This window comes from Apostichopus japonicus, chromosome 14, assembly GCF_037975245.1.
Source record: "Apostichopus japonicus isolate 1M-3 chromosome 14, ASM3797524v1, whole genome shotgun sequence".
Classification (NCBI taxonomy): domain Eukaryota; kingdom Metazoa; phylum Echinodermata; class Holothuroidea; order Aspidochirotida; family Stichopodidae; genus Apostichopus; species Apostichopus japonicus.
In genome coordinates, this window is record NC_092574.1 from 6656172 (window position 1) to 6678262 (window position 22091).

At 35.7% G+C, this 22091-nt stretch overlaps 1 protein-coding gene across 3 annotated transcripts in view; it reads left to right on the forward strand.

Annotated features, from left to right (window-relative positions):
* The first annotated feature begins 2545 nt into the window (after positions 1 to 2545).
* LOC139979800 (protocadherin-9-like) overlaps positions 2546 to 22091 on the forward strand; it is a 45455-nt gene continuing 25909 nt past the window's right edge. Inside the window, exon 1 of one of the 3 annotated variants that reach the window (XM_071990916.1) lies at positions 2546 to 2788. The gene's annotated coding sequence lies outside the window, so the exon portion shown is untranslated. Of the gene's footprint in view, positions 2789 to 16650; positions 17107 to 22091 lie in introns of those variants that run through there. The other 2 variants (XM_071990918.1, XM_071990915.1) reach the window with 2 other exon arrangements.

Below are 22091 nucleotides of genomic sequence, written 5' to 3' on the forward strand. Positions count from 1 at the left end.
TATATTATATATATTTATATATATAATATTTTTTCCTATAAACTCGTATTTCGTCATCTCTTTGTTGCTCTTTGGTAAACAAAAGGCTTTCAGTCACAACACTGAGACGCCTGAATATATGGAACGCCAAAAGCGCAACGCATTTCGTTGCCTCGATCGATTTCGCCTCCTTCTATTTCGTTGCCTCCTTTTATTTCGTTGCCTCCTTTTATTTCGTTTCCTCCTTCTATTTCGTTGCTTCGTTCTATTTTGCTGTCTCCTTCTATTTCGTTGCCTTCTTCTATTTCGTTGCCTCCATTGATTTCGTTGCCTCCATTGATTTCGTTGCCTCCTTCTATTTTGCTGCCTCCTTCTATTTCGTTGCCTTCTTCTATTTCGTTGCCTCCATTGATTTCGTTGCCTCCTTCTATTTCGTTGCCTTCTGCTATTTCGTTGCCTCCTTTTATTTCGTTGCCTCCATTGATTTCGTTGCCTCCTTCTATTTTGCTGCCTCCACCTATTTCGTTGCCTCGTTCTACATCGTTGTCTCGTTCGATTTCGTTGCCTCGATTGAATTCGCCTGGTTATGTTAATTAGGTATTGCAGGCATGCATTGGTGGGCGGAGCTTTTTTCTCCTTCGGTCGCGACCGGCCGGTTAACGCGAACGTTACCTGGTCGATCACAGTGCCTAGCACGTACTGAGCAGCCTAGCACCTGTTTGAACGTAGCAGCCACTAAGAGCAGCCACTATAGTGTATACATCAACGTTACACGCCGCATGTCCGGTTAGCACCACATTAAACTAAAAAGGTTCCTCTTTCACGTGGTATACCTCTACTATCGGTAACAAAAATGATTTCTTGACCAAAAGTGGCCTTAAAGTTTTAACCCCGATACGGACATCTCTAAACGCGCTGTATATACATAATGTGTAATGATCAGAAAAATGTAGGCTCCATAACTAAGGTTAATCGATTTTGAAAAAAAAAAAATTAAACAGTTTTCTGATCATTACACATTACGTATATACAGCGCGTTTAAAGATGTTTGTATCGGGGTTAAAACTTTGAGGCCACTTTTGGTCAAGAATTCATTTTTTATTACCGATAGTAGAGATATACCACGTAAAAGATGAACCTGTCTACTTAAATGTGGTGCTAACCGGACATCTCAATAGGCTCCATAACTCAACTTAATCGATTTTGAAGAATAAAAAAATTAATCAATATTTTAAAACTTTTAGGCCACTTTTGGTAAAAAAAATCGGCTTTGTTACCAATAGTAGGTATAACACGTGAAATAAGAAATTTTATTCTTTGATGTGATGCTAACCGAACCTCCTAACTAGGTCGATAACTCAAATTAATGGATTTTGAAATAATAATACGTTTGGATCATAACACATTACCGCGCGTTTCGAGCTAATTTTCCCATTTGCATCCCACTCCTGTTAGGATCGAACGATTTGTAGCCATCGAATTTCAATAAATCAAAGTGTTACTGGCTGTTTTTTCATACCACGTGTAAGAGGAATAACTTAACATCGTCATTGTACCTCTCTTGACTGTTGCATATTCTCATAAATTAATTGTCTAGACATTTGAAAAAAAATATGAAAAAATGGTATAAAAATTGTCGCAATTTACGCCTTTCTCCACAAGATTTGGTAGGATCACAAGTTTCAGTTCAATATGGATGCAGAAATCGTCCACCATTTGAATTCCAAAATTATAACACATGAAAGAGCAACATCTTCTCTCTCATATGGTGCAATTATTGGCATTTTACAGTATTCATAGCGTTAATTATTATCGCTTTAAAACAGGTACGAAAAAGTAACAGTCTTGTTATTGTCCGCTAATGTAGGCTGCCCTTAGTGGCTGCTGGGGATCCACTTTTCCGCCACATCGTACCCAGCGCTCGTCACAGTGTACAAACATCAGTGGCCAACGGCGTGTAACGTTGATGTATACACTATTGGCTGCTGTTAGTGGCTGCTGTTAGTGTCTGCTACGTTCAAACAGGTGCTAGGCATGCTCAGTACGTGTTAGGCACTGTGATCGACCAGGTAACGTTCGCGTTAACCGGCCCGTCGCGACCGAAGGAGAAAAAAAGCTCCGCCCACCAATGCATGCCTGCAATACCTAATTAACATAACCAGGCGAATTCAATCGAGGCAACGAAATCGAACGAGGCAACGATGTAGAACGAGGCAACGAAATAGGTGGAGGCAGCAAAATAGAAGGAGGCAACGAAATCAATGGAGGCAACGAAATAGAAGAAGGCAACGAAATAGAAGGAGGCAGCAAAATAGAACGAAGCAACGAAATAGAAGGAGGAAACGAAATAAAAGGAGGCAACGAAATAAAAGGAGGCAACGAAATAGAAGGAGGCGAAATCGATCGAGGCAACGAAATGCGTTGCGCTTTTGGCGTTCCATATGAATAAGCAATCAAGCGTGCATTTATAACAGAAACAACCCTGTCGGAAAATACTCTCTTTTTTTAGAGTTATTGACCGTTCAAAGTATCCTCATTTGTCTGTAACTGACAGTGTTTAAACACTTGAAACTGTTTCGTATATACATGCTGTTAAGTCTATACTGCAGGGTGTATAGGGGGAAAGAAATGTTAGAGTCAGGCGGAAGAACGGCGATTGTTTCATTTATGAAATAATAAGTCAAATAGTTTTGTTAAGAATTTGGAGAACAATTTTCTAAATGGATTCGATTAGTGGGCCTCGCAGATATAATACACTGTAATCCCGCGACACTTATATACCTTCCGGAATCTGGAGGGTCCTTGTTGGGTAAGTAGTAACATTTGCTTTCCATTTCATTTAGGTCTTTCATTTCTAAAGTTTAATTTGTAATACACATGGATTATATCGTGAACTTTTTGTTATAGATCTTATAAAATTCATTAAACTTGTGCTATTTTTCCGTTGCTTGTACACGTAGGCTTTGACATGACATTGGAAAGTAGACGAAGCACCTGGAATTCCAGGTCTTTTTTTTTTTAAATGTTAAATGTGCACATGGAACGACGGTTATACGTGGGAGTGCCGGGGTGGAGGGGGGGGTGGGGATGAGTGGTTCAGTTTGAGAGCGAACTTAATACACTTATAGCCCTTTCAATATAATTCAGCATGGATTATACAATATGCAGTATTAAAGGATGCAAGTTTTTTTTTTCGAGGAATAAACTCATATCATTTATATATTGCGCCCCGTAGTGAAATCGTGTTTACTGAATAGGCATGTGTTTCAGCCGAAATTCATGTTACAAGATGCTATAACATATTTTGTGAGAGTTTGATAACCGTGAGGGAGAAATCATGGAGTATATATGCCTGAGATACGTTGCTTTATTTCTCTGAAAAATTACAACAACGTAGGAAGTATCAAAAGGTTCCGCATATTATTGGTTATTGCCGAAATTTTGAAAATATGATATGATTTTTTTCTCGCGAAAAATTGAAAAGAAAACAAAGAGACATCTCAAACGAAAGTTGCTGTCTTGCAGTGCAACGAGTAATGTAGAAATATGTTAAGACTGTATTTGTCAATTAAATAATTATTTAAACATTTAATTATTATTTCAACATTTCTAAAGCGCACATATATATGTAAAAACCTAAGCTATGGCGCTGTACAAACTTAAAAGAGTAAAGGTATAAAACTTAACGAAAAATAAGAAACCATGTTAATCACAAGAAAGAGGTAAAAATCTTAAAAACGAATAACCCTAAAAGACTAAACAAATCCAATAACGATGGAGAAAATGAAGTCAGTATAATCCATGCCACAAAATCAGAAAATAGGATAAAACAAAAGTAAGAGATAAATACAAAAAGAATGAGATAATAAGTAAAACTAGATTAATTATATACACGTGTGAAAATGAAAGTCTTAAGACTGGATTTAAATGAACTTACAGTACTTGAATTGCGAATAGAAAATGGGAATGCATTCCACAATTTGGGGGCACAGACACAAAAAGATCGGTCACCAAGGGACTTGCAGCGAGTGCGGGGGGTAGTTAAAATCAAACTGTCATGAGATCGTAAAAAATAATTAAACCGAGATCTTACTTTTATAGGATGGCTATGAATTTTTCGTCAGAGAAGCATTTCTTCCTTTGTCTTTCTCACTCGGGGGGGGGGGGGGGGTGGAGTGGGTGGAGTGGGTGTGGGTGGGTATGGTGGGACGGGGAGTGCATATCAGCATGTAATTGGCCAAACGTGTCAATATAAACCTCTTTTTAATGGTTAAGATTTCGTCGTCGATTTATCTTTTTTGTCAAATTAGTGAAGCCACATGTAAAAAAGAAACTTGGAAAATTAATTTGAGAAAATAGAAGGATTTAAGGATTTCACTTTAATTATTTTTATGAACGGAATCACGATTAGTGAAATCTAATTAACTCAATTCATTTCTATGGGATTTTTAATATTGAAAATTATTGACAAAATGGTCCAACAATTATTAAATTAAACCTCAAACAGATATAGGCCTACCGTCTACTTTTACTTCTTATAATTCTAACATCCACTAAAGGTCGATGCTTTGCACTCTATGGTAGTATTGATGTACAGAACAAAGCCACCCTGTACAAAAGAACGAAGATTCTGCAGTAAACAAAAGCAGACACGCCTAAACGTTTGGTCACAATGTAATATCACACTGTAATAACACTAGCAACAACCAACCATCATCATGCACAATCAATTTTTCACCTCATCACCTTCTGCAAGACTGTAACTCAAAAGCTACTAGCTTGTATTGATAGTAAACATCCTAACGTGAGCCTATATTGGGAGTCAATAGGTATATAGATCCCGTCTATTCAATGGTGTTAGCAGCCAAGCGGAAGGTTTTTACAACACCCCCCCCCCCCGGTTCTGTTTTGTAATATTTGCAACCTCTTTCACACTCCTTACAATAGCTTACCAAAATATTCAAACGGCGTGGATGGTTCAAGAAAGTATTCAGAATTATTTTGTCGGCCATGCAGAGTGACAAATCATTGAAGTACATTGAAGTTTGTTTCTTTTTCTTTTTCTTTCTTTTGTACTTCGAGTTGCAAGGCGTTGTTAAGACCCAGACTTTGTAATTCTGGTTAAGCCATTTATAATATTCACATAATATTGTATACTACATTACGTTAACTGGATACAATAACTTATTCATCGCTTTAGTATAGCTGTCAGTTACTCAGTTCAATGCAGCAAAAATTGCTTCGTAAACGATAAGCGTTCGACAAGTTCGATTTAGAAGAAGGGTCTAATATAGTGACAGATAATGCTGTGGAACTATTGCTATATGATCAAAGGATGTCTTCCCTCTAAAGTCGACCGACGTATGGTACAAAACTACTGCTTCAGATTTAACGCAAAACTGCATCCTTATATAGGCAAGTCTCTATATGAACTATATACATGTTATATAGAGAACGTTTCGTACCGGTTAAAAGGTTTTTTTTACGTAGGTGTACTTTTAAGTGTTTTCACACGTTCTTATGTATCTAACAAACAAGGGGTCTCGGAATATATTATGTATGACTAAACAATGCTTTGCCTAGTGACTGGAATCATTTTCGTATACACGTGTTTGCTTTTCTTCTTAAAAACACCACTATAAACGGTAGTAACTCTATGTATGTATGTATGTATGTATGTATGTAGTGTATGTATGTGTTTTAGATCCTACTGCAAGCAGGAACTCGCCAAGAAGCCTCATTGGCTTATCAAAGCCGCAATCTGACCCGAAGTTAGTCTCTTAGATTCATGTTTAACGTCCATGATTATGAATTGTTAATTGTCAACAACTCTGTAACTGGACGACATACATTAATCTTGGAGTGACTCGGACTCGGGACCTTATGATTGAAAGGCACCGGCGTTAACCACTGAGCTATCACTCCTAGAGTGTTATATAGTAACACAGTAGCTCCTCGAGTGTTATACAGTGACATGTGTTATATAGTAACATATAGTAGCTATAGTAACCATAATAACAATCATGAGAATCAATATGTTATCCAACAGTCAACAACAAGGTCACAAAGTTCATATGAACCGTGTATTATCACGGTCAACCTGGAATCATATATAAAAACTGGTTCATATAAAACCAGGTTTGTAACGAATCAATCAGTTAAATTGCCCTAAGTATTGGTGATTTGTTAACGTTACAGGTCATCAGATTTGCCTCCGAATATGACAGAGAGTGAAATATTGGTCACTCGTTTTCAAACTTCAATGAGTCTTCACTACTGCCACCTACATAACAGTTTGTCTCATTCAGACATAATATTATAAATGAATTCTAATTAGTTTTCTGGGGAAAATTTCGAGAAATTTTCGAGAAAATTTAGGAAAGAGGGCTACTTTCAAAAACTGTTAGAATTTTTCAAACTAAAATCTAGTTACAATAATACTGATGACCTTTCAATATCCTAAAGTTGAAATCGCGACTCACCGTGCTGTATCTACAAGATATGCACCAACTCCACCCCCCCCCCCTCAGCCCCACCCTCTCCACATGCACACACTCACACAAACAAAACACTAACGGACGAACAAAGCAAAATTCAACTTCTTTCATGTCGACATAAACTTAAATTAAAACTATAAGAAGTTCTCAATGATTCCAAGAATCAGAATGGGACTGTTATGGCTCACTGAGGTATAGGCTGAAGTTGTTATCATATTGTTTGATTGTGTTAGGGAGAGAGTAAATGTAATGGTAAACCGTTCTGGGTTTATGCGCTATTTAGTTGAAGCAGGCATTTGGAACGGTGGAAACATTTTTCTATAAAAAGATAAAAATAGAAACAGCTGTTTATATTTCCACTTATTTGATTTCACATTTCACAGCGTTGTCATAATAATTCAGCCGTTAAAGTGTCACTTGGCAGAAAGTGATCAAATAAATATACTCCATAAAGTAAAGAATAAAGTTATCGTAAGAAGTGAATAACCCATCGCATTGGCTCCAAGAAGACGTTTCATTTCTGCTTTTCTACAAAAAAAATCTTTTAATGGCTTCACGTCTGAAAAAAAGGTTATTCTTCTTAGCTATATATCTTCTTTATTCCTGAAAATGCCTGCATTAGCTTTAAATCAGTCAAAATAATATTTTTACAATGCGAAACACACTAGTCAAAGTAAATTTGTGCTGAAATGTATCATTTAGGCGGCTCTGTTGTTCATATATATATAAAGCTGAAATGTGTAATGTGTCGTAGTCGTATACTCGTTTTGTTATTATAAACTTCAAAACGCACTGGAATTATATTAACATGCAAATGTAGTCATGAAAATCATCCGAACAAATTCTAATAAAGGATGCATTCATTAATATATTTAATTTGGAAGCAGCTGTCTGCTACAACCGCTTGACTACCGCCACCATTCTCTAGAGATAAATAATGCAAACCGACGTTTAATAGCACCCTCTCTATGCAAATTCGAGATCGGGATGTGTGTCAGAACCATGGCTCTTTAAAGAAAAACTATAACTATGCCGTAAAGTTTGTAAAAAATGTCTGTACTTTTGTAGATAGAAGAGAAATATATTCCATCTATATATATATATATATATATATATATATATATATATATATATATATATATATATATATATATATATATATATATATATATATATATATATATATTATTTTTTTATATTTTATATTATTATTATTATTACAATACGCTTGTAAATACCATTACATATCAGCCGGTTTACGGAGATAGGTTTTTATGTTATTACGTGGAGGTATGTACAAAGTTGAGAACCCTGATAATTTTATGCGATGTTTATACATTTTATCGTATTTCATCGAATTTTCAATATCTTATTATTCTTAGAGCTGTCAGTTATTGGTGATATTGATTATCTCGATTATTAACTTAAAGTCGTTTCGTGTGTATTTTCATCAGCTGTTTAAATCGATCAGGATATTGCTAGTTGCTTCTGGATATGATAAATAACAAGACAGGTAACTAATAACTGTTTTAAAGTAACAAAACTTAAAATAAAAAGTAAGTAAAACTTCTTATCTCCACCATATACACGTCAATTGAAATTGTAATATTATTTACGAAAGACATCAATACCAATAATGATTATGTTGACGGCGTGTCGTACGTTTCGACGCCACACGTTTTGATGGTTAGGCTACGATGTGTTAGCCTATCGTATATACATAACAGATATATAGTGTGCACCGTTGATTGGTCAGTGACGACGAGAAGGGAGTGATTGGGATGAGAGATCGAACTAAGTGCCGTAGACGTACATGGTATGGGGTCGGTCGACGTTTCCATGGTAACTCATATAGGAACTTCGACAATCCTCTCTACATCACGTGGTTATCCTGTATTTTTTTTTTAAATAGTAACGAAGAAATGAAACCAACCAATCAGTGCGTGCATATCGGCAGCGCCTCCTTTATGATCTTGTTCACAGAAAATAGTAAACTAATTAGTCAGAAAGAGCTTATACATTATTTGGATGCCTTTTTTAAGTCCAAACAACCCTGTCAACTTGAACACGCACAGCAAAACAAACTAACGTTGATGTTATAATTGAGATCCACATATTTTTAACAGTTTAGACTCAATATTCACAGCAAATTGCTTAAATTTCCGTGTGCGTAGACAGATTATTTTTGTTGCTGTTGCTTGAATGTTCCGAGGTATAAGGTTATGTCGAGTCCACGAGTAGGCCATAGAACCTCTCCAATACCAAAGTTGATGGCTAAGTTTATGAGCAATCAGACAATTCTCCAAAACGAAACAGTTACACGGAATTTGCATAGCAACATACTGAAAATGGCTTGGCTAGTGGATAATGAATATTTATATCCAATTGACACCAAAATGCAGAGAGAGAGAATCAATATTAGCATCTAGGGATAATTTAATTCCCTCTTTTGCTTTCCCCAGGGGCGTTTTATTTCAAGGATTACAAGAACTTTACCTTGAACCGTAGTTTGGTTCCCCCAAATAAATCAATATTTCATATGATATAATGTATAAGAAATTTCCCTTTTATCATTGGAAACATAGATTGGGAATGCTGACGACAAAAGTGAACATTTTCCAAGTATATAATCGATATACAAGGTTAACATTTGAGTACATTAAGTTCTTCAAAATTTCTTGAACATTTCATACTATGATTTTTGAAATTTTTTATTGAGCCTTGTTATCAGTTTAATTCAAGTTGGTTTGGAAAAGAATAATGTAATGCAACGGACCCCAATAGTAAACGGAAAACGACCTGTTGCAGTGTATGTAGGCCTACGTCTCAGTCAGAATTACCCATGCCTTAACCCCTCCCCCTAACCTCCCCTTCCCTTCCCCTCCCCTCCCCGGCTAGCCCGCCTTCGTTATATATAACGGATGATATTTTATAGGCTCTTGACGATTCCGTTCTTCTGTTCGACCTAAAATCTGAATAGAAGGGGGAAGGGGGGGAATACATGGACGATGGTGAGGGTATAAGGGGACTTGGGTTAAATATTCAAAGTGGATCTTTCAATTACTATGTTTTCATTATTAAATAGTTCGTGTTCATTTGAATATTCAGCGGGCTTACAATCTCTCACAACGTTTGATATGACAGACTTTTAGCGGCGATATATACAATAATGGGTTCTTTTCAAGGCTATTATATTCTGCTAATGTAAGGTAGGAACTTGAATTGATTTTCCCCTGCGAATTTCATTTCTCTACCATGCCCAGTATAGGTCTACTTTTAGAAACAATATTGATTTCGAAGTGCATAGATATATGTGCAAACTGTATTTTATTATTGCAGTCACGCGTTCTAAACAATTCCAACCACGAAGTCATTAAATAACTACAAGCTGAGAGCTTACAGTCTATAGGCCTATATATAAGTCATATCATTAAGTAGTGCACATTGTAGTGAATTAATAGACCATTGCTAACGCTTTTGTTTTCGTAACCTGTTTAAAACAAAGTATCTGCTTCACTGCGAAATATTTGCACAGTAAAATGGATAAACGTTTCCAAAGTGTTCTGTTCAATGGCTTTGTAATAAATTATTGCGAGGTAAACTTTCAAATTGTTGAGTGTAGAAATGATAGTATATTATGGCTACATAGGCCGTGTGGGAGGCATGCAGTAGAAGCTAAATTATGGAGCTATTTGTGAACATTTTGAAGTGTTCTAAAATATCTCCAGCCAAGGTGTATGAATAAAATCAACGAAATACTTAAATATGCTATATAGCTGCATATAGCCTACATATCGTATGTACGCTTTAGTCCTAATTTTCACGAGGAACCCATTAATATTCATTGCAGCTTTATTCCAAACTTGGTAAGCGTTTGTTGTTGTCAACGGAGATGTTCACATCTCTAGTGTGAAGTTGTCAGTTTCGCGTGCCTTGTTATAAAGGACGTTTGTATGTTCAGCCATTGACTTCTTTCAAGAAAACTTTTGAAGGAGTTACATCAGGGAGAGCCTAAACTATTGAACTTGTGGTAAGGAATCGATATGGGACCGACTCCAGAAGGACGTCAGAGCTTTCTTGAATATTATAAACATTTATAAAAGTGACACGAGTACTCCAATGGCTATCCTTTGTCGCCTTATCGATCCCGCTATTCCGTGTCACTATAGCCCACCCCCTTCAGAGTAAAAAAAAAAAAAAAATCAATATTGGTAAAAACTAGCGGACAAAGAGTGGCTTGTTAAGCACGCGAAGAGATGAGGGGGGTACGAAAGGTGTAGCTTGGTACCGTTATGTTGTGTAAATTAGTGTTTAAGGTTGATTTAACCGGGAGTTGTACAGTTAAACGACCGAAATTGGCAAGATGTAACTTTATTTTGACAACAACTAGACAAGCTTTGTATAACCCAAAGGTGCGAAATGGCTTCGCCAATACGAGTGTCATATGTTACTTATGATTGTATAGTAATAGGCAGGCTAGTTATTGTTCTGCGTGTGATATTGAAATGATAAATGGAGTTGAAATTATGAACTGGCTTTATATGCATATCCGGTTGTTATTGCAGCAAATGTATTTTCCAATCACTATGAATAATGAACATACTCAATCACAAGCCACGCCCACTTTCGTTCAAAGTCACGGTTGCGGTGCATCATTTAAAAAAAAAGTTATGAATATATATCAATCTTTTAGAATCTCGTGCATTTTTATTTCTTTATTGATAATAACATTTAGAATATAGTATGATATTTAAAGAAGATTTTAGCGGTTAATTTCCTCTGCTTTCAGTAAATAATTTATGTAGGTCAATTGAGATGGGTAGCCTATATATATATATATATATATATATATATATATATATATATATATATATATATATATATATATATAATATATATATATATATATATATATATATAGGTATATATATATATATATATATATAATATATATATATATATATATATATATATATATATATATATATATATATATATATATATATATATATATATATATATATATATATATATATATATATATATATATATATATATATATATAAATACGTATTTGCCTTCTCATTAGATATATAGCATGGGGTACAGAACAGAGCCACCTTCGTGGTTTATTCAATTCAATTCAATTCATAAGACTTTATTTCAATCTCTCGCATTAAAGTATGCAATTATGACAATAATCGTGGGTAAATGTACAAGAGAACAAGAGATTGAGGAGTGCCAACAAGAAGCTCTGCAGAGCTTGTTTACGTTGACACCCCTTTACAAATAAAACATAGAAAGAAAGCTTAAGTATACAGAGAAAACAGAACAAAGATGGCAAAGAAAGGAAAATACAAAATCAATGATAGTTTGATATAAGATACTCTTTAAGACGTTTTTTGAAGGTGTTCAGAGTTTTACAACAAGTAATAGTAGTAGGGAGGGAATTCCAAAGTTTTACGCCGACATAACGAATACCAAGTTGTGAAGACCTAAGTCTAAAGTAAGGAACAGTCAATTGATTTGGCGCACGGTTGGGATAAGGATCGTTACGTAACTGAAAATAGTTGCGAAAAGTCGACGGAGCATTATCATGTAACCAATTGAAAATAAAAATACCAACGTAGTAACGATTTATATCATAGATACTAAGAGCGTTAAGAGTAGTAAACAGGGGTGCTGTATGCTGGAGGTAATCCGCATTACAAATATAACGAATGGCTCTCTTTTGAAGTAAGTAAAGGGGTTGAATAGAGGCATGGGTACTGCCCCAAATAACATTACAGTATGTAAGATAGGGAAGTATGAGTGTATTATACAAAGTGACCAATGTGCTTCTGGGAATGATTTGGCGAAGACTATTAAGAACTCCAGCGCCTTTAGACACTTTCATACAAATATTCTGAATATGATTATTCCAAGAAAGATGATTATCTATATAAACCCCAAGAAATTTAGTAGTCTTAGACAGCATAACATCAACACCGCAAAGTCTGATGCTATTAATGTTAGGATTTAAGTGCTTTGAAGGTGTACTAAACACGATAGAGGTAGTTTTCTTAACATTTAGTGACAATTTATTTGCACAAAACCAATCATGAATATATGTAAACTCATTCTGTATAGTATCCAATAGAAGATTAATGTCATTACTGGAAAAGAACAGGTTGGTATCATCAGCATAAGAGATTATATGAAATTTGTTGCTGGCTCTATAGAGGTCATTAACATAAATTATAAACAACAATGGACCAAGTATGGACCCTTGAGGAACACCACACTTAATTGGCTTAGAAACAGAATTTATATTATTAATAACAACAAACTGGTGACGATCAGCAAGATAGCTTTTGAACCACTGAAGTACAGTTCCCCGGATTCCATAATGACTAAGTTTTTCAAGTAAAATGTTATGGTCAAGGGTATCAAACGCCTTCGACAGATCCAGAAATATACCAGAAGCAAACTGATTATTTTCGAAAGCTTCCATAACTTTACAAGTAAAATGTAAAATAGCATGTGTAGTTGAGCGGCCAGGAAGGAAACCAAATTGATAGTTATACAGTAAATTATGCTTAGCAATAAAGTTATAGTTAGTTATCGAACTAAACAGACGAGATAACAAGTTGGCATTACTTTCACAATAAGACTTCATTTTGTGTACATTTTTTTCACCACTCTATCACGAATGTAACCTGTATATAGTAATATCAATAGCGTGGGAAATCATGTGAGAAGAGTTTTGTAACTGAGGACGGACACGAGATGTTTGATAGTGGTAGAGCCCGTTGTGGGATCAACATTGGCAGACTTGGCTTGCTATTGTATTGGGCCTAAACTTGTGCAAGTGAACACATTGCGATCTTTCGTTCTCTATGCGGTAGTGTCTAGCTCTTGGAGTAAGGAGGGAGAGAAACCAGTGAAGGGTGGGGGGGGGGGGGTACGTGACTGGTGCATGCTTCTCACAAAGCCGTGGTTGATGTATCCATCACGTGCCACTGCTCATATCACATAGTGCGCCATCCCTGAATTAACTCAACAAGAAAAGAAGAAACAAACAAAGAACTAAACAGACAAGATTACAAGTTGGAATTACTTTCACAATAAGACTTCATTTTGTTTCTGGTTGTAGAAAGAATATTTACCCGAAGAAGCTGAACAAAAGTCTTGTCTATATGAGTAAGCATTTGTTTACCTACAGAGTGCTAATCCCTTTGTGCGTGCTTGCGAAAACCCTGCATGATTCTGGTTGGTTTGCTCACTGGTTTGAGTTCATTATTGGTTCAGTCGCCCTTCGTGTTAGGCTATTTACTCAGCTATTAGCACCTACAGAGGTATGAAAACATACAAGACCTGTCGGCAAATTTAATGCTTATTCTACGATATATATGTCTACGTAATTAAATCTGTTGACTAAAACCAATCAGGGTTAGCGTTTATTTAGCGTTAAAAGCGAAAAGTCAACTTTCATCAGTTTTCCCGTCAACTGATTTTGGTTTGAAGAGTTTGTATAGTCTTGCAACCGGTAATTGTGGGATATTCAAGTAAAAGATAAAAACTGACACGGAGTAGCCCACACATATCTTTGTTTAGTAAGATATAACACATTTAGAATAACGTATACTATTATACAGTGTACATACAATGTAATATAGGAACAGAAGGTCATATAGGTCATTGACTCGTATATTTATTTACATTTCTTTTTCTTATGCTGGATTTTAACGAAAAATCTAATTTTTACCCAATTTACCTGCCAATAGTATGACATATTATTGTTTCATATGACCTTTACAAGCTTCAGGCAAAGACTTCAGCATGATATACACAGTATTTGCCAAGGGAAACGTACGGTAGGCTATATGTTGACATAAGCCTATACATATGAACATATGGCATACATAAGATTTAATTGATTTCAAGTAGTTACATATAATCATGTTTGTACAACTAAACTTATTCGATTTCCTGTCAACGTTATATTCGATTTTCTATAATCTGGCAATTACTTATAATTACTAAACGTCAGGCCAACTTACTTTTACACATTCTCTTACACGGGCTCTCTAGTGGATAATAAGCAGTTTGCTAACAGTTTTATTTTATTTTAATTATTATAACTGTCTCCATTCAGTGCCCTCACCATTTGCACTACAATCCTTGAACATGCTAAATAAGATCAGAAAATACTTAAAAAAGGATGACGTTATGTTTATATTTAGTAACAGGCGCGGGTGCAGGGATGTGAGAGGTGTACAACACCATACCACACCATTTCAACTTCACAAACCGCAAACAAAAGCAAAAAAGTTGAAAGTAATGATTAACACAACTTTGCGTGTACAACTTATTATAGACATAATATATAGCCTAAACAATGCCCACAGAATGCATCTTTTCACGTATTATTGTTTTGGGGGTGGGAGAGGGGTTGAGGACCGCAGGACCCCTCCATATGAGTCCGCTTCAACGACCTCAGGACTACACTCCTCCTTTGTTTTATCCTGGATCCGGATGCGAGTTCTGCTACGTCATGGCTCAATTAAACACTACAGAAACGTTTGAAATGCTTTCATCCTTCTATAACACAACCTGGACTGCTCCGTTAGGGCAAATTTGCTGATGGCGCCAGCACATTTGTTCGTGCTTGCTCGTTAAATGCTTATATCCATTGTTATATAAAGTCAAAGGATAGTGTCAAAAAGGTGTTCCTTTGATATATAGTTTGCCACATTAAACATCAGGGATCCCAACAGAAAGAAATAACAACAACTGTTTGTTCTAGAAAGTATATATAATCATGCATTGTAAACGTATTATCACATTGGAGCAAAAGCAGTCCTGTTAGCGTCTTAGATATATTTGACGTCGTTGTAAATATACCGTAGGTTTAGCAGATTGTTGGCAAAAGAAAAAACACATTCGCGAGCATTAAAAGTGTTATCGACATATAACAGTCATAGAGTTGTTTTCATTGTCTGTGTAATATTTTAAAGTTCCTATCAAATTTGCAGCAATGAAATGGAAACGTTAAAACTGGTGCGGTCAATGCATGTCTATAGATCTTTTGGGTGCATGTGTATATAGTATCAACTTTCAACAAAAATGATTAATTATTCAGCTTTCGATATTAACAATTTGCAACGAAAAGACAATTTACCCTCTTGAATCAAATAAGTGAGTAATTCAAATCACTGTGCTGCAAAAGAACAACATGGTCATTTATGAAATGTAATCGTTTTAAAACAATTTGCAGCAAAATGATAAATTGATCACTTATACACATTTCAAGTCAACAGTGTGCAATAAAATGATTTAAGATACGCTTGTATCAGGATGTCAGCATTTCAACAGTTTATAGTCAAATGATGAATTGCCGCAAAACATATTGCAGACGAAGATATCAATATTTTCACGTTATCTTTACGTTTCCATAGCAACATGGCAAACAGATGACTGATGCGTGCCAGGACACTCATTAATTCGATTTATACCAGAGTATGTTACGCTCTTAAGGGTTAACATTATAGTTTAAATGCATCTGGATATGCGTCCGTTCTCTCGTAACGCGTCACTCTGTCTTATCGTTCTTCTGTGTGTTATAACAATATGATATAGGTGTTCGTATTTCGTTGGTCAGAAGTTCGCCCCCTTTATTTTTACCGAAAGTTTTCACCAAAAAGAGTGTGCAGTGCTTTCAATGAAACTTTTTAATTGTTTTGAATAATTTCAGCACATCTTAACATATAGAAATGTGCCCATTGCTGAAAACTTCTTGCGTGTTCATTTCAAAGAAAACATGGAAGATCTAAATGTGCAGTGTTCTCACTGAACACCACTAGGGCGCTCGCCATCATTGACTTCCCCTACACCCCAATAAATATCAGTGTACCTCCCCCCCCCCCCTCCCCCCTTTAGGAATAGAAAACGTGAGCAAAACCCCAAAATGCCCTGCTTTGCATACCTCCATTTTAGACACATTTTAGTTCTCCTTGTATAAACTGTTGGTAAGAATGACTGAAACTCAGTGACGTTTGTTTTTCCCCTTTTTGGAAATAGGCATTCTGGCAAATCACTTGTTATACATTATGGCCTCGTTTGCAATGAAGAGGGAAGCAAAAGGGTGACCTACTAACTAACAAGCACGCATGCACGCGCTTTTGGTATTCAATTGTCAATGCACGCCGCCAGTTATGAAAGCAGGCAGGCAGTCGGGTTACAGGTTGTATTGTTGACTTGCTGTGGTTTTATCGCTTCGCAAGACTGCACGCGTATGATTGTGGACTATACCAAAGGCCAACCAATTCCATGAGAGATTCGGAACGGTAGGCAGGGTGGACGCATGCATATAGTTATTTTGTTAGCCATGCAGATATAGTAATAAATAGGAAAACTTCGTAACACTGGAATATACGTACAAACTTGCAAAAGAGATTATAAAGTTCACAGTGGTGTTAATACAGGAGCTTGGATATTTTCAACCGTTATTCACCACGCCTTAATTCTGCTAGCCTTACCCAATATCATCGATACTGGAGTTAACTATAGAATCCCTTGGTTTGGGAGAGCTTTTCGAAAATGAAATAAACTTTCCTATTTGGAATTAAATTTGTGAGGCGCAATACAGGTAAGACGTTTCCATGCACTTTTTTTAAGCTAAATTTGAACTTATATACTTATATATATACATATAGATATAATTGAAATTGTAGTGAGTTGGAAAATTCAGAACAGTGAAAACACTTCCAACCTCCACCGGGATTCGAACCCGGTCCTCCCGCTTTATATGCGGACACCCTAACCACTATGCTATGGACGTTGATCATATGTCAAGAGGTTCGAAACCGGTAAGGAAGGTCGTAATTCCACTGTAGGCGTTTGTCACCTGTATCGAACAATACTAGTTCTATTTGGGTGACATAATTGCCTTAACCTCTCTCTCTATATATATAGGCCTATCATACATATATATATATACACATACTATAAACATATATATAAACAGATCATCCACTTCTTTTTGTGGTAAAGTCACAGTCTAAATCAAACCGAGTATAGGCTTTTGTCCCAATTTGGGTCCGTAAAGTATGTGACCTTTAATGTAAAAAATATAAATATATAGGGAATCACTTTGCAATGTCTAGGAAAGAAAAGGAAATTCACATTTTAGCCTATATTGTTAAATTATTTAGCTTGGTTTGCATCGGTGTCGGTCAATTCCTAGATTGTTTTAGCGTGCTTTTACGAAATGGTTAGGGTTATGACCGTATCGTAAACATAAACGTATCGCGGTGAGTGTAATAATTGTTCAGCCGTAAACACTTCTAGATATTTCAAAGTTGTAGCGGTGCTCTAACGGCGTTAACAGTGTTGACGGTGTTAACACATGCTATACAGAACATGCTTTTCTGAAGGTCTAATCCGTTTATACGAAAATCTCCTTATTGGGTAAATTATAGATAAATTTGACGTATCTTTCGTTAGTTGTGCAAATGATTTCTTTTCTTCATTTCATTTTATTTTATTTTATTATAATATTTCTTCTTGTGGTTTAATGAATGTTTCACCTTTTCACGCAAAACATCCTCATGACGTAACGACAATTTTTCCCGCAAGTTTGATTTTAATTTTTTGGCTTCCCTTAATCATAGCCTTGGTAAGTTCTAAACTCTGCGCAGATCTATATGTTGCTGGTTCGCATTTCCAATGATCAGCTTGAACAGAAATCATTGGTTATTCGCAAAACGATACTTCCGTGAACTTTTGCCCAAGCATATACATCACGTTATCCATGCATCCATCATCTTATCCCTATAATCTTCCCATCTGATTTATATAAAATAAATTCGTTCCCTCCTTCTGCAGTCTTGACACGAAAACTTGGAATAATTGAATTTCAAGGTCTGCAACCTATCGAATCCAATTTGCAATGGTGAATTGGTTTTCGTATAAAGTAACGTATAGAAGACGCAAACACATGCCCTCAGTGTTATTACATTATATCTGTATCTTTCATCCTATGCGATTTGAAACATTGGAATTTTCTTTCACTATTGCCTTTTTTTTTCCAAAAAGGAAAATTACGCCTATATATATATAGGCGATATATATAGGCTATATAGCCTATATGTATATATATAGGCAATATATATTATATAGCTATTTATATATATATATAAATATATATAATATTATATATATAAATATATATATATATATATATATATATATAGCGATAAAATATAACTTTCAACATAACAGAATTTGTTGAACATATGTTTATCAGCACTTTGAACTGCTTGCGAACATATGTATATGTCATCATGTGAAATCGTGGAGGAATCTCTGGTTTGTCCTATAAATCACATTTTAACAAACTTTGTACATATAGTCTAGTAGTCTGACGTTCGGTAAAAATGTCTACACACATGCCGATAAGGTATAACGTTACTAATGTTGCTTTTTTTTGAGAATTCTGAATGCTTACGCTACACAGGGTCAAATATGATATCATTGCCTGACGTCACACTTGGTACGGTAATTGCATAGTTGCGAGACTGTCGATATTAGCATTCTCGCACATGCGCAATTTAATTTTCATTTCTTATATACCGCATCAGATAAATTGAAGCATAAGAATTTCAATCGAACCGACCAACTGAAATATTCAATCTATAAACATGTAAAATGCATTCCTCCCTGCCAGCTTTGCTGTGTAGAATGTGTACACGTATACCAGTCATATCGAATTAAATCGAAACATACTGGCGTCACATGTTCCAATAGGCGCAAATCATTAGATCCTTCATTGTCACAGCGTGTTTTCTTTTCAAAGCGACAGTCAAATCGGTGACCTTCGACCCATGAGGCTATACCATGGACCACCACCCAGGTAATCCCTTTGACGGGAAAAGGATACGGGTCAGTGCGATGGCAGATATCGAAATTGAAAGAAATTTCTAGGCGATAATATAGAAAAACAATTTTGGTTTTCTAAGTACAAATTTATACAAACGGCGGACGCCAAAAGTGTCACCAGATGTAAAGTTCTGAAAGATGTGTCGGACGGGGGTGTTGTAAAACGATATATCCATTCATGTTAACACATGTTCACCCAAGCATACCGTACATATTTGCTGCGATTGTAAAAAAAGGCCTACTGATAAAATCAGTCTTTTTTCCCCATTTTTTGGGGGGGACCCATGAGAATATCGAACTGAGATTCATCAAATATGAAGATGTTCTTAAAACAATGTATTAAAGTGATATGTATATGGGTATTTTCTTGTTGTTTACAATATTCATATACCATGCAGTTTGCATATACTGTATTTCACTTTAGAGCATGGATGGATTTTTCGTATAGCATCATCGTACCTGCACGACTAGCCTTTTCCGCGATGCATGGAAATGGGCACCCTATCTGTTAGAAGAAACGGCACGTAATCAATAAAATGACCCTCACATTTACCGGAATCCGATTGCTTAAAAACTATAACTTTTCCATTCGCATATGCTATAATTATCATGTTACGAAATATTCGAAATTGTTTTTTTGTTGTTAAAGCATGATCAGGTTTGTCTCATCAAGATAAATGTCACGTGCTACCTTGACAGCCAGTTATATTCCCCGGAGACATTTCTAGGGGCCTGTTAAAAATAGCGGTTAACATTAATATAGATAAAGCTTTCAACCCGTATAAAAGAGAATTATGTTAACGGGTGAAAGCAAAACATTCTTGACTTTATAAATACAAAAACGTATACAGTGAAAGTATAAATCCTATATAAAAGTATATAAGTCCAAGATATGTCCAAGATGTTCCTATGGGGTCCCGTCTGGATTTACTTTATGATTTATGGCAAACATGGCCGACTGCACTACTGACAGAGACTAGGTGAACGAATGATCACCTTTGACCCTTGTGGTATGCTGATCCCATCCTTTTATTAAAGTGGTATATAGTTACCAAGATGATACTATATATTATATTCCATGTGTTTGTGATCCCAGTAACATGCAGTTCATTTCGTATAACGCTATGTAACGTAAAAAAAAATATGTAATTAAGTAAATTTGAATGTATTTCAATCCATTCTCGTTTTGAGAACATATGAATCTGCTATATATATATATATATATATATATATATATATATATATATATATATATATATATATATATACGGCTTGCTGTATATAAACTGTGTATTTATGTATGTATGGACTGTTCCGTCTCAACAAACTTAGGATCGGATTCGGTGCGGTATTAGAACCGAACTCAGTATGAGACTCAGTTCACAGTTTCATGGTCGCCATTTGGACCACAAATCAATTTGTTTTAAAGAGAGGGCCGATGAAAAACAAATGAATAGATAAAACAAACAACAACAACGACGACATCTTATCTATCAGACGGATCGAACATCCGTGTTGAACGGAGTATGATCATGAAATTTCTTATTGGGTTTCAAGTTAAATATTTCTTGATTTTTTGTTTTTGTTGGAAGTCCATCATAAACCTACATATATACATGCATGGCTGTGTCTATAGCCTATATATACGCCATTGTTGGTCATTTTCCTTCATTAAAAGCGTGCATTCTTGTTACTATGAGTAACCTTCATTTAACCATATGAAACCACCCAGCGCATCTTTAAAATCGATGTCTAATAAAATACACGACATTTGGGAGACGTGTTCTTCAAAGTAGAATCAATATCCATCAATATGTCTTATAAAGACAAGTGTCCTTGCTATGCGGCATACGACGATGACGCTGTATAGGCCCTGCTTGTAACACTTACACATATAGTATTTAGTGTGTAGACCATGTGTATAGACTATATAAGGCAACTTTTAAAATGGGGCATTATGGTTGCTACAGAATGAAACGTTTATTATACTCTAATGAATGGAGACCGCGAATGTGATGCAATAAACTGGGTTCACACTTTTAATTAAACGAATTGATTAAGATTTTCGATTGAGAGGTGTAGCCAGCTATGTATATGGTTTTGTTTCCCATTTCGTTTTTTTTATTATCTTCTGAAACCTTTTGAAAGACATATGTATACTGTACACCATGTATATACATACGTGTGGTTAGGTATAGATTTATGCAGATTATAATTTGACATTGATTGACAACACAACATGGGCGCAGATCAGTCTTTGATAATGGAGTTGACGCATGTCTGTTCTCTGACACTATCTAAGCGTAGCGCGACATTGGGTTCGCGCGTAGCGCACAATAATATTTTGGGCAAATATACTTCCCAGATACGCCGGAAATAACATTTTCCAGACCCAATGTTGTTCCCAAACGTCCTTAAATTTGAGATCTCATGGCTTAGAAATTTAGTTTGCGGAAGTACATTGGCGTCTGCATTAAAAACGAAGCTAGCTCAAATTGCCAACACACATTGGGAGTTGTTAACGATTGTTTTGTTCGCACTCAGTCCGTTTTGCTAACCACAATTTACCAGTCTCGTGTATAGATTATGTTTCACGTGATTTAATGTGTTAATACTTCAGCGGAGATGTCACGCCTAATAGTGTCAATAGTAATAATTCTCGTCTTTTATAGCATGTCATTTGCACAATGCTGT